Raw genomic sequence first — 11516 nt, forward strand, 5'->3', positions numbered from 1 at the left:
CCCAAGCTTACCCTCCTATTGCTGCGGCTGGTGGTTTTGCTGAAGTTGCTTAAGGCAAAAGGACTTGGAAGTGAAGGTTGTGCATTTCACCCCTTCCCCTGCACTTGGCAGGGTGCCCAGAGCTGGGATCTGTGCTGAAGGACAGCTCCTGTCACATGAACAGGGAGCACAGAAGGCTAGCATTCCCATTCCACCCTCCCCCTGCTTTCTGAGATGCTGATCTGAAAGAAACAGAGGGAGGGGACTCAGCTCAGCCAGGCCCAGGCCCGCCCTGGGAAGGGGTGCCTAGGCATGGGCAACGTGTAAGCCCCTAGCAGAATGGAGGACTAGAAGGAGCTGCCATCCCAGTGCTCTCCTGAGGGTCTGGGGAGGCCAGAGCAGCCCTGATCTTTCCCCAGAGACAGAGGAGGGAAGAGGTGTGGCAGAGCAGGCTCTCTGAGCCAGGCCTGATTCCCAGGGCAGGAATCCCAGTCTTTGAGCTCCTCTCTGACCCAGAACCTGCCATCAAAGACTCATCTTAAGTTAAGCTTTCTGGTAATGTTCCTTCCCACACTGCGGTTTTACTAGAAGCTCTTTGTGTGCAGAGGGTAGGGTGTGAGATCACCTTGAAGTTTTTACAAAATATTCAGGCCCACTTTCTGCCCCCACTCACTCCAACTTGGCTAAGAACATTGCCCTGGAAAATCAGACATTGCACTGAACTGTCCAAGCCACCTGCTTCTACCCTGTTCTTGTCATCATTCCCATCCTTATCTGTTCAGTCTCTCAGACCTAAAGCCCAACTCAAATGCCACCTCCTCCATGAAGCCCTCCCTGGACCTCAGCCAGAAAAGGTCTCAGAAGCCTTTCATGGACTTATCACATTGAGGATGTCTCCTCTGCTAGACTTTCATTATTCAAGTGTTCATTGAGTGCCTGCCATACATATGTTCTCCGGTAATTCACAGGGACGAGGATAGGTAAGCATGGAAACAGCTTGAGAATAATAATAATATTCTGTGATTATAGCAGTACAAAGCTCCAGGGGACATTCTGGCAAGGGCTGAGGAAGCTGAAAGTGTACACACTTTATGACCAAGAGTTTCACATCCAGGTGTATCATTACCTAGAGAAAGTCATATGTGTGCATAAGCAGACATTTCCAAGGGTGTCCAGGACAGCAGTGCTTGAAATGCAAAAAAGAGGTCTTGACCTCAATATCTGCGATAATAATCACTAAAACTTGTGATATTATAAGTTACAATTATACAAATTACAACAATTTGTAATTGTGCAAGTTACGTATAATTAGAGAATTTTATTTCATATAAGTTATATCTTAACAGAGCTGATCTCTAGATATACGTATACACACACACACATATATATACATTCTCTATTAACATGAATACATCTCAAAAACAGTTTTGCAAAAAAAAAAGAAACTGCAGAATAATTCCATTAGTAAAAATTTAATTTTCATAAAAATCACAAAGTAGTCCCAGCTGTGACTTATGGATTTATCGATTTCTGTTGCAATACCTGCCAAGTTCATGCCTCTGGTGCCTCTGGGAAGAGAGGGAATGGGGGTGAAAGGGGAAAGGAAGGATGGCTAGCTTATCCCCAGCACTTCCTTTAACTAAGAAGATCAGAAGCAAAACTGGCAGGGTGTTAACATTTGTGGATTCGGTTGGTTTTATTCTTTTGCCTTTTTGTGTTTAAATTAGTATTTCAAAATTAAAAAAGAATAGTCATCTGAGGTCTGAGGAAAGGTACTGACTTCTCCTTGGGAAGTCAGGACAGGGTGTAAGAGGAGATGACAGCTGGGTGTTGAAGGAAGGGGGGCATTTTGAGTTTTAACTAGGGGTAGGGGAGCTGGAAAAAGAGGCATAGGGTGTTTGAGCCCAGGAAGTATATGGGCAGGCTCTTTGCACTTTTGAAATATTTGTTGAATGACTTGTGTTTACCAAGCTGTCCTTCTCAAATGCCTTCTCTCCCCTTCCTTAATTCTAGCTCCTCTATTTCTGGGTTGTGCACATAGTAAACAGGGTCATAGAGAAAAAGCATGTCTCATCTGATGATTTTTTTAAAAGAATAAATACTCTAAAAAAAAAAAAGAAAAGAATGGATACTCTGACAGGAGTGGAGAAGAAAGAGGCCAATATATAAAATTAAATATTAAAATAGAGAAATAGCCACTGATACAGAAAAAATAGAATTTTTAGAGGATGCTCTGTTTGACCATATGCAAATTGAGGTGAAAACCAGCTAAGTCTGATAATTTTCTGGGAAAACCTAAATCATCAGTTGGACCCCAGAAGAACTGGAAAAGCACAAGAGACCAATAATCACGGAAGAAACTGAGTTTTCATACAATTCTTATCAAAAAACATTTTAACAATCCAGGTTTAGACAGCTTGTAGGAACCGATAATTTAAATGTTATTTAAAATGCACCACTAGGGCAGTGCCTATGGCTCAGTGGGTAGGGCGCCGGCCAAACTGCAATAAAATGCACCACTATGCCAGATCACAGAGAAGAAAATATTCCAAATTATTCTAGGAAACCAGCACAACATGATACCAAAGCTTGACAAAGAGGGCACAATAAAGAGAACATTACTAAAACATCTTATGTATGAATATTGGCACACAATTCATAAATTAAATAGCAATAAATAAGATCACCCAGCATTATATAAAAAAATGAATATACCACAAGCCAGTGGGGCCATATGAAAAAAAATACAGATTCAACACTAGAAAAACTATTAATGTAAACGAACAAACTAATAGTCCAAAAGAAATAAAAAAAATCCTATAAGTAACTCCATAAGGCCTAAAAATCCTAAAATACATTTGATAAAATTCTACTTGTGTCCCTGATTTTGACTCTTTTTAAATTAGGAATAGATGGATAATGCTTAGTATGATCACGTGTGTGAGTATAACGACATAAACTCATACAAGGAAAGAACGATCACCATGACCCTAATTCTTTACCACTATTCTAGAAGCAGAAGCCAATAACCATTTTGAAAATCTAAACGAGGCAAACTCATCAAAATTGTAGATGATAAGATTGACTGCCTAGAGGAAAAAGAACAGGACTGTCAACTGAAACAACTACTAGACATAATAAAAGAATGAACTAAGATGACTGGTAATAAATATTAGAAATAAAAATGTATGCCTTCTCCCTATGTAAACATAAGCCTCTTTTAAGGGGCACAGCTCTCGTTACTGTTCTTCACTCCTGGCTCCAGTACTTGGAACAGGGCCTGAAAGACATTTGCCAAATGATGTTACAGATCAAAGCACATTTAATATGCAGTATTAATGACAGTGATTGCCAGCATGTAGTAGTTCCCAGGTGTGGGCACTGTCCTACACCCTTTACCTGTGGCCTAACGTGTGGTCTACCTGGAGAATGTTCCATGTGCTCTTGAGAAAAACATATACTCCGCTGCTGTTTGGTGGAGTGTTTTGCATATGTGTGTTAGGTCCGCTTGCTCTACCAAGTTGTTCAATCCTGTTTCCTTATTGACCTTCTGTCTGGCTGGTCTATCCATTATTGAAAGTGGAGTATTAGAATCTCTTACAATTATTGTGTTGCTGTCAATTTCTCCTTTCTGTTCTGTCAATATTTGTTTCACATATTTGGGTGCTCAGCTAGTATACAGAGGGTGCCAAAAATATATATACACATTTTAAGAAGGGAAAAAGCTGTATTAAAACTATAATACTCAGCTCAGCACCTGTGGCTCAAGTGGCTAAGGTGCCAGCCACATACACCTAAGGTGGTGGGTTTGAATCCAGCCTGGGCCCGCCAAACAACAATGACAGCTGCAACAAAAATAATAGCTGGGTGTTGTGGTAGGTGCCTGTGGTCCTAGCTACTTGGGAGGTGGAGGCAGGAGACTTGCTTGAGCCCAGGAGCTGGAGGTTGCTGTGAGCTGTGATGCCACAGCACTCTACCCAGGGTGATAGCTTGAGGCTCTGTCTCAAAAAAAAACCCTATAATATTCAAGTCAGGTTTGACTTCTACAATTACAAGGGATATAATATACAAGATAACAAATGTTATCAGTGTATTTTGAGTGTTACAATTTTAATACAGCCTTTTCCTTTCTTAAAATGTATATACATTATTTTGGCACCCTCTGTATATTTTTGATTGTTATGTCTTCCTGGCAGATTGGCCCTTCCTCATTACATAATGTCCTCCTTTATCTCTTCTGGCATTTTTTTACTTACACAAATATAGCTGTCCCAGCTCTCTTGTGGTTACCATTTGCATGGAATATGTTTTTTCATTCTTTCACTTTGAACCTGCAGGTGCCTTAAAATCTAAGGTGCACTTTTTTTTTGTTTGTTTGAGAGAGTCTCACTTTGTTACCTTTGGTAGAGTGCCGTGGTATCATAGCTCACAGCAACCTCAAACTCTTGGGCTTACATGATCCTCTTGCCTCAGCCTCCCCAGTAGCTGGAACTACAGGCGCCCACTGCAATGCCCCGCTTCTTTTTAGAGACTGGGTCTCTCTCTTGCTCAGGCTGGTCTCAAACTCCAGAGCTCAGGTGGTCTACCCACCTCAGCCTCCCAGAGTGCTGGGATTACAGGCCTGAGCCACCAGGCCCGGCCTAAGGTGTGCATCTTATGTGCAGCAGATGGGTGCATGTTTCTACACCCCTTTCCTGTAATAACTCTTTTAATCTTCATAATAACTCTATGCAGATGGGGTTCTCGTTGTTCCCATTTGTAGGTGAGGACACTGAGGCAGAGGAAGGGTAGGTAACTTATCCTTGGATCTGGAATTTGGACTGTGACTCTGAGTCTGTTGTGTTCTTTGTATCCATCCTACTGCATAGTTAAATTGAGATTTTGATTTTAGAGGGAGGTGGTTGGGGAAGGGAGCCAGACATGGATTATTCAAACATGACTTTAGGACAACTGTCTGGCCCCTTGAGGAAAAAAAAAATTCGGGTCCTACCACAATCATTACACCAAAATAAATTCTAGCTGCAGCAAAGATATTTAGAAAAGAAGAAAACACTTAACAATGCAAATGGAAAATATGGGCAAATATTTTTATGATCCTCAAATGGGAACAGCTTTTCACACAAGTCCAAAAATACGGAAACCATATAGAAGACTGATAGTTTCAACCGAAGAAAAATCTGAAATTTCTGTAAGCAAAATATGCCATAAATAAAGTAAAGAAGAGCTGAATGACTATTGGCAATACACATGACAAAAAGTTACTTGCCTCAATTTAGAAAAACTTCTTAAAAATCAGTAAGACAAACTAAAAAGGGCACAGTTCACAGAAAAAATAAACACAAAGGTCAATTGACCAATAAACATGAAAATAATGTATGTCTGTGCTTGCTGACAATTAGAAAATTACAAACGCAAAGAAGATATCATTTTTCAATTCATTGGCAAAGTTTAAAAATCTGACAATGCATATGGTATTATGGGTGGAGAGAAACAGGCACCCCGTGCATTGCTGGGGTGATGAAAACCAGTTCACCCTCAGTGGAGAACAATTTGGCCATATCTGTCAGAATTTTAGCCCCACATCACCGTCAACCTAGGGATTTATCCTATAGCTGACCTCATGTATATGCACAAAAACCTATAATCAGAGATGTTCATTACAGCTTTGTTTGTGCAGCAAAAATGTGGAAACAACCTAAATATCTGTCAACAAGGACAGATTTATATAAATTATAGTGCACTGGTTCAGCAGAACACTGAGCTGTTGAAAGAATAGCAGGAACCGTCTGGGCAGATATATAGAGCATGGAAGTGTACTAACAAAACCGAGACAAGTATGGGACTATGTTTCTGGTTGGGTTATTTTAAACCCATATTTTTGGAAAAATTCTTATAGAAAACCTAAACAGGAAACTTGACCTTGTTTATGTTTAGGAGTGGGGCAGTGGGCATACATACCGGATTTCATTTTCACTGTCTATTATTTTGAATGGCTTGAATTTTTTTCTAGAATCATGTTATTTCCAGAATGTAAAAAGAACATTTAAGAAGAAGCCAATTATATAGTATAAGAGGCCTTACCCTGGACTTTCATTTTAAATTCATTTCTCAGAGGATTCGCTTCTTGCATTCACAATTTTAAATGTGGCCGGGTCTGAGAGATCATCTCCAATCTTCTTTTTGCTCATGACGAAAATGAAACATAGAAAGGTTTTGCCAAGTTTTAGCTGCAGGGCTCCCCAGCTGTTCTGTCCTGCAGAGACTGGGCTCCCATGATGGCTACTTTCAGGAAAGGGACCGCGAACCCTTTGTGCATATTATAAAATTTTTATCCTTGGACTTGTCTGCCCTTTCCCAGCATGTAGTCCCTTCTTTCATGTACATGGATGTAGGGAACTTGTTTAAAATGCAGGTTCCCAGGTACCTTTCTGGAGATTCAGATTCAGTGGGTCAAGGTAGGGCCCTGAAACCTGCATTTTAGCAAGTTTAGGAAATGGCTACGGCCACCTCTGACCCTTCTTAGCTCAGCCCTGCTGGCATTGTCCTGCATCGGGACTGAAGCCCCCCACACTAGCAAGAGGAAGGGGGGAGCTCAAGCTCAAGAGAGGGCAAGTGACAGAGCCAGGGCTTAGACTAGCTTGGGAGTCCAGTGCAGTGCTCTGCCCATACCCGCTGCCCCAGGCCCTGCTCAGCAGAGATGAATGGTAGCTCTCCAGTTCACCCACCCCAGGGAAGGGTACTGACTGGCCTGCATTTGGAGGTGGGGGCAGGCTGGGGGTCGTGAGTGCATCTGGAGTAGCCCTTGCCCCTCAGAGCCCGAGGCAGACCTTGCTGAAGATGCTGACAAGCGTGTTGGACCTGGGAGGGGCCTGGCCTGCTTGGGCTTGGGGAGGAGCCACAAGGAGGCCAGGAAGGACTGGCATCCACATCCGCCAGCACTGAAACATTCTGTTGTCCCTGTGCCATAGAGCCGTGGTGGAGCCACCCTCGTGGTCAGAAACTGAGCTGGGACATAGCTGGACACCCAGAAGCAACTTTTCCTGGGGACTGATCAAGAGGAAGGGAGGCTCAGAAACAGCCCTGAGGCTCTTTGGGGCTTAAGCCCTAAACCACACCTGCTGTTCCAGGTAGGCCCCCTGCCGTCATCCCCCTCCCCACAGGCATTAGGCCCTAGTGCCATCTCCTGCCTCAAGCCTGGGAAACAAGAGCACACCAGCTGCTCCAGGGCTGTGGCTCTCCAGCCAGCCCTCCAGCAATGGCCCCACTTAATCCCTTCTAAACCCTCAACCCGCAAGGAAGGAGCAGGCACAGCCTAGCCCCTTTCTCTAAAGGGACACTGTTCAGCTGACCCTGCTCCTGAGACTTGGGAAGCGGGTAGAAGACCATCTGGCTTTGGTTAGGATGCCCTCTGCCCCTCGTAAACCCCCCCAGACTGAGCTTCTAGCTAGGGGTCCCTAGAGTGGTTCTTGCCTAGCTGACCCTGGTTTGGGGGAGGCCCAGAACCTGCCAGACAGGGCTCTTCTGAGAGTTCCTTAACTCTTGACACTTTTTCCTCATGAAAGGATTAAGATGGATGGTGTCTTCATAGCCTGTCAGAGCCAAGGTCTCTGAGTGGTGTGATCCAACCACAACCTCCTTCTACTTCTCAAATATTCCTTATATCAATAGTGTAGTTTCTGGTGCTGTGTTCGAATAAGGCATAATCTTGTTAAAATAGCACTGGCAGCCCTTTGGCGTCACATAGCCCTTCCTGGGTTCAGCTGCCTCTTCCCTGTCCCTCAGCCCTGCCTCTACATCCCTGGCTGGCCCCTTTCCCTTTGGTTAGCTCTAGCTGATCATCCCCCCCTGCAAAAGGGTCATTGGCCGTGATGGGACAGCCAAAGCCAGGTCAGCCTCTCTGCGAGGCCTTCATCCCTATTTAAGAAAGGGAATAAGTTAAGAAATAAATAAATCTTTGAGAAATGATTAGATAGTCCAGAGAAAGCTCCTACTGAGATAAGATTTCTCTATCTGAGAATGTCTAAAATCCCTCTTACATGAAAGAAGAACTTACTCTGTGTGGGCGGCTGACCAAGAGCACGGCAGTTGCTGCTATTACCCACAGAAGTAATCTTGGCTGTAGTTGTTTTCTGTGCAGGGCAGATTGCTTGATGTTCATATCGCTCTTACGGTTTCCTGGTCTTTTCCCAGGAGAGCCCTCCAGGGCAAGGAGCTCAGCCACCAGCCGTATCTCATTCTGTCCCCTCGGCCATGCCCAGTGCCCCAGCCCTGTGCCAGGCCCTCCCTCTATTCTAGACTCCTGTGAGAGGCAGCACTGCAGAGGTTAAGAGCTCAGGCTCTGGAGCCAGACGGGTTCATGTCCCAGCTCTACCCGGTGCTAGCATTGTCACTTGTCATCTCTGTGCACTTTAGTCTCTTCGTCTATAAAAGGGGGACAACAACAGTACCCTCACCATGAAGATGAAATAAGTTAATATCTGTAAAGTGCTTGAGAGAACTCCTAGCACCCAGTAAGCACTTAGCATGCTAGCTCTGGTCATTAGGAATGTCTGTTCCCTCCCTCCCATCCCCTGCTGACTGCCTGACCTCCCTGAAGCACAGTGCAGTCAGCTCACTCCCCTGCTCCACAACCAGCCATGGCCCCCACTGCCTATTTAATGACTATGCTCTAACTTGCCCTTGAAAGGTCTTCAAGGCAGACACAATATATTGTTTACCTTGCACATAATAAAAGATAAGGAGTGTTGGGTGAGAGAAAGGGCTTCTACCCTCAAGGAAGGTGAACTAAGTTCCTGAGGAATGAAAGTGCAGCCACCTACAGCCCCACACCTGGGGGTTTAGTCCAGGCTCTTCTGCCTCCTTGACCATAGCCAGGTGAGCAGACTTGGATACAGAGCACTGGATCTGCTCACAGGGGTAGGTGCAGTTTCCCTTGGATCCACTGGGTCTGCAAATGTTGTGAGCCCTATTTTGGACTCTAGCCCTGATATACGTCAGAGTGAAGAGAGGACACCTGGCCATTGCCCAGAATGGGCAGTGACCACAGTTATAGCCTGTACTTTCTGATGAGGTCAGGCCAGGTGGCAGACATGATGTCATTGTCCTTATTCATCCCAGGGAGGTGGGGCACAAAACCTCCCATAGCTCAGGTGGGAAGCCTGAGGCCCGCAGAGAGTGCCTGTGGTCTGGTGCATTGGACAGAGAACTCAGCCAGCTTTACATCCTGCATCTCAGCTGCTGCTCTGGCAAAAGAGAGGAATGAGCTCTGGGATGAAGGAGAACAGAACAGAATTTATAAACCAGACTCCTCATCTGGAATGGAGACCTTGGCTATGTCAATGAACTTCTCCATTTTTCCATCTAAGGAATGAGAAGGATAATAACCCACTTCACAGGCCAAAATGAAACAAAATGCCCAGACCCACTGCACATGTGGGTGCAGTTACTCTGATCACATCAAGAAAGAGCTGCCTCAGTCCTGCAAACTTTTCTCCTCTCTTAAGTGAAAATTTCCTCGCCTGGCCTCCCCTCCAAGATTAAAGAACATAGTAGTGATTTTTGGCTGGAGAAGAAAGGAGCAACAGCTCAAACCTTCCCAGACTCCTGGTGAGGGTGAGAAGTGCGGGAGGGAAGCCACACAGCTCTGTCTGGCTCTCTGAGTGAGATTTTTCCTCTCCGAGACTTGAGACTTGGATGCTGCTGAGCCAGGAAGCCAGGAGTGAAGTGACAGGGAGGCAGCAGACGAGACCATGCTGGTCCCTACAGGGTGATATTTTTTATTTTTTCATCGAACAAATGAATGAATTTGCTGGCATTGCAGGCACTGTGCTGGGAAGTAGCAAGTGGAACAGACATGGACCCTGCCCTTGTGGGGACAGAGGATAAACCACATGAACTATGGATGCAGTGTGTTAGAAAGAGATAAATGCAAAAAACCAAACCAAAACAAAAAAACAGAGAAGTGTAGGGAAATCGGGAAATCAGAGGAGCTGGGTTGCTAAATAAGGTCATCAGGAAACATCTTACTGAAAAGGTCACATTTGAGATACACAAATTGTTTGCTCCCCTGGGGATTCCTAAGAAGCCTGGAGGTTCAGAATCAGGGCCAGGTGCCTTTCCTGAGATCCTAGGATTGGAGCCAAATCTAGAACTCTTCTAGTCCCAGCCCAGTTAATCACATGCCCTCCCTCTGAAACCTTCAGTAGTTGCCTTGTTCATGGCTAAGTGAAAACCATTCATGATCTGGTCCCAATTTGCCTGTTATCTCATCAGACCCTTCTCACCCCACCTGTGCAGCCATGCCAGTCTGCTTACCATTTCTGGAATATTCCACTTTCTGCTTCCCTGTTCCACTCATTTGTCCCCTCTGCCTGTCCCCACTAGTTTCTGTCAGCCTGAAACTTCACCCACCTTCCCTACGCTGCCACTCTGAAGCCTTCCCTGACCTTCGCAAGGGCTGTGTTCCTTGGCTTGTACCTTTCTCATCACGTGGCCCTTGCTTTGCCTTGGGTTTAGGCTCTGGCTTACTTGTCTGATCTCTCCAGCAGGCTAGCAGTGCCCTAGCCAACATCTGGGCACCTTCAGCTGCAGCAGGTGTAGGACTCCGCAGACATTGGCTGAATTGTGTCCAAGTTCAAAGGACCCCAGTGACACTGGGACAAGCCAGGGGAGGCTTTGGCCCATTCAGACAATGAAAGCAGAAGTGGAACATGAACAGGACAAGAGAGAAGAAACTAAAATGTGAGGGAGAGAGGACAGAGGAGCATAAAGGAAGAGGAGTCCCCGCCATACTTTTTCCATACAGGCATGCTGTCACACACAGAGGAAAGTTCTCTCTTCCGCCCCAGAAATTAGAATTAGAATTAGAAAACTAACTCCCTTCAACATCTCAGGCCAATACATCTATGTGTATAACTAGAATATCCCTTGCTGCAATTCATTTTCTGTGATTGCTATTCAAGTCCTTATTCCCCCTAGTGACTTTTCTAACCCCCCCACCCCCACCCAGGGTAGGAACGAGGTCAGGAGGTGGCTTCCACTGGCCTGGGCTCTTGTGCTCTACTTAAGAAGGCCAGCAACCCCCAGAGCCACACAGAGGATTGTCCAGGGCTAAAATGCAGGGCCCTTATGCAACCCCCATAAGCCATGGAGGTTGTGTCAACCATCGCCCCTCAGCCCCTTAGTTCAGCTTCCCCTTGAGGCTAACTTCATCCCAAACAAATCAGTGAACAGAAAATACCCAGTGAACAGAACAGTGATTCTCAAACGCCTCATGTTCCAGCTCTCTGTGCTTATCCAGGCCCTGGGAGGCCATGTCAGCCAGGCCCCAAGTCCTGGCCATCTGGCTCCCACCCATCGCTAGAGCAGCTGTGCTCAGCCCACGAGGCCGCCAGTGTGGCTCCTGCCCTATTTCAACAGATGGAGCCACCCTGCAACCTGGCCTCCCTCCATCTCTGCTGCCCCTGAGGGGTGGTGCATGTCCTTCTGGGAGACTCAGACTCCCCCACGGAAAGCCTGAGCATACGGTCTGGGCCCAC

At 45.6% G+C, this 11516-nt stretch overlaps 1 long non-coding RNA gene across 1 annotated transcript in view; it reads left to right on the forward strand.

Moving 5' to 3' along the window:
- The window catches only part of LOC111724180, a 22353-nt gene that overhangs the window by 4628 nt on the left and 6209 nt on the right, over positions 1-11516 (forward strand). The window contains exon 2 of the long non-coding RNA XR_002772521.1: positions 6948-7106. This is a non-coding gene — a long non-coding RNA (uncharacterized LOC111724180). The remainder of the gene's footprint in view (positions 1-6947; positions 7107-11516) is intronic.

This window comes from Otolemur garnettii, unplaced genomic scaffold (assembly GCF_000181295.1).
Source record: "Otolemur garnettii isolate 467f Iridium unplaced genomic scaffold, OtoGar3 scaffold00020, whole genome shotgun sequence".
In the NCBI taxonomy this organism is placed as follows: domain Eukaryota; kingdom Metazoa; phylum Chordata; class Mammalia; order Primates; family Galagidae; genus Otolemur; species Otolemur garnettii.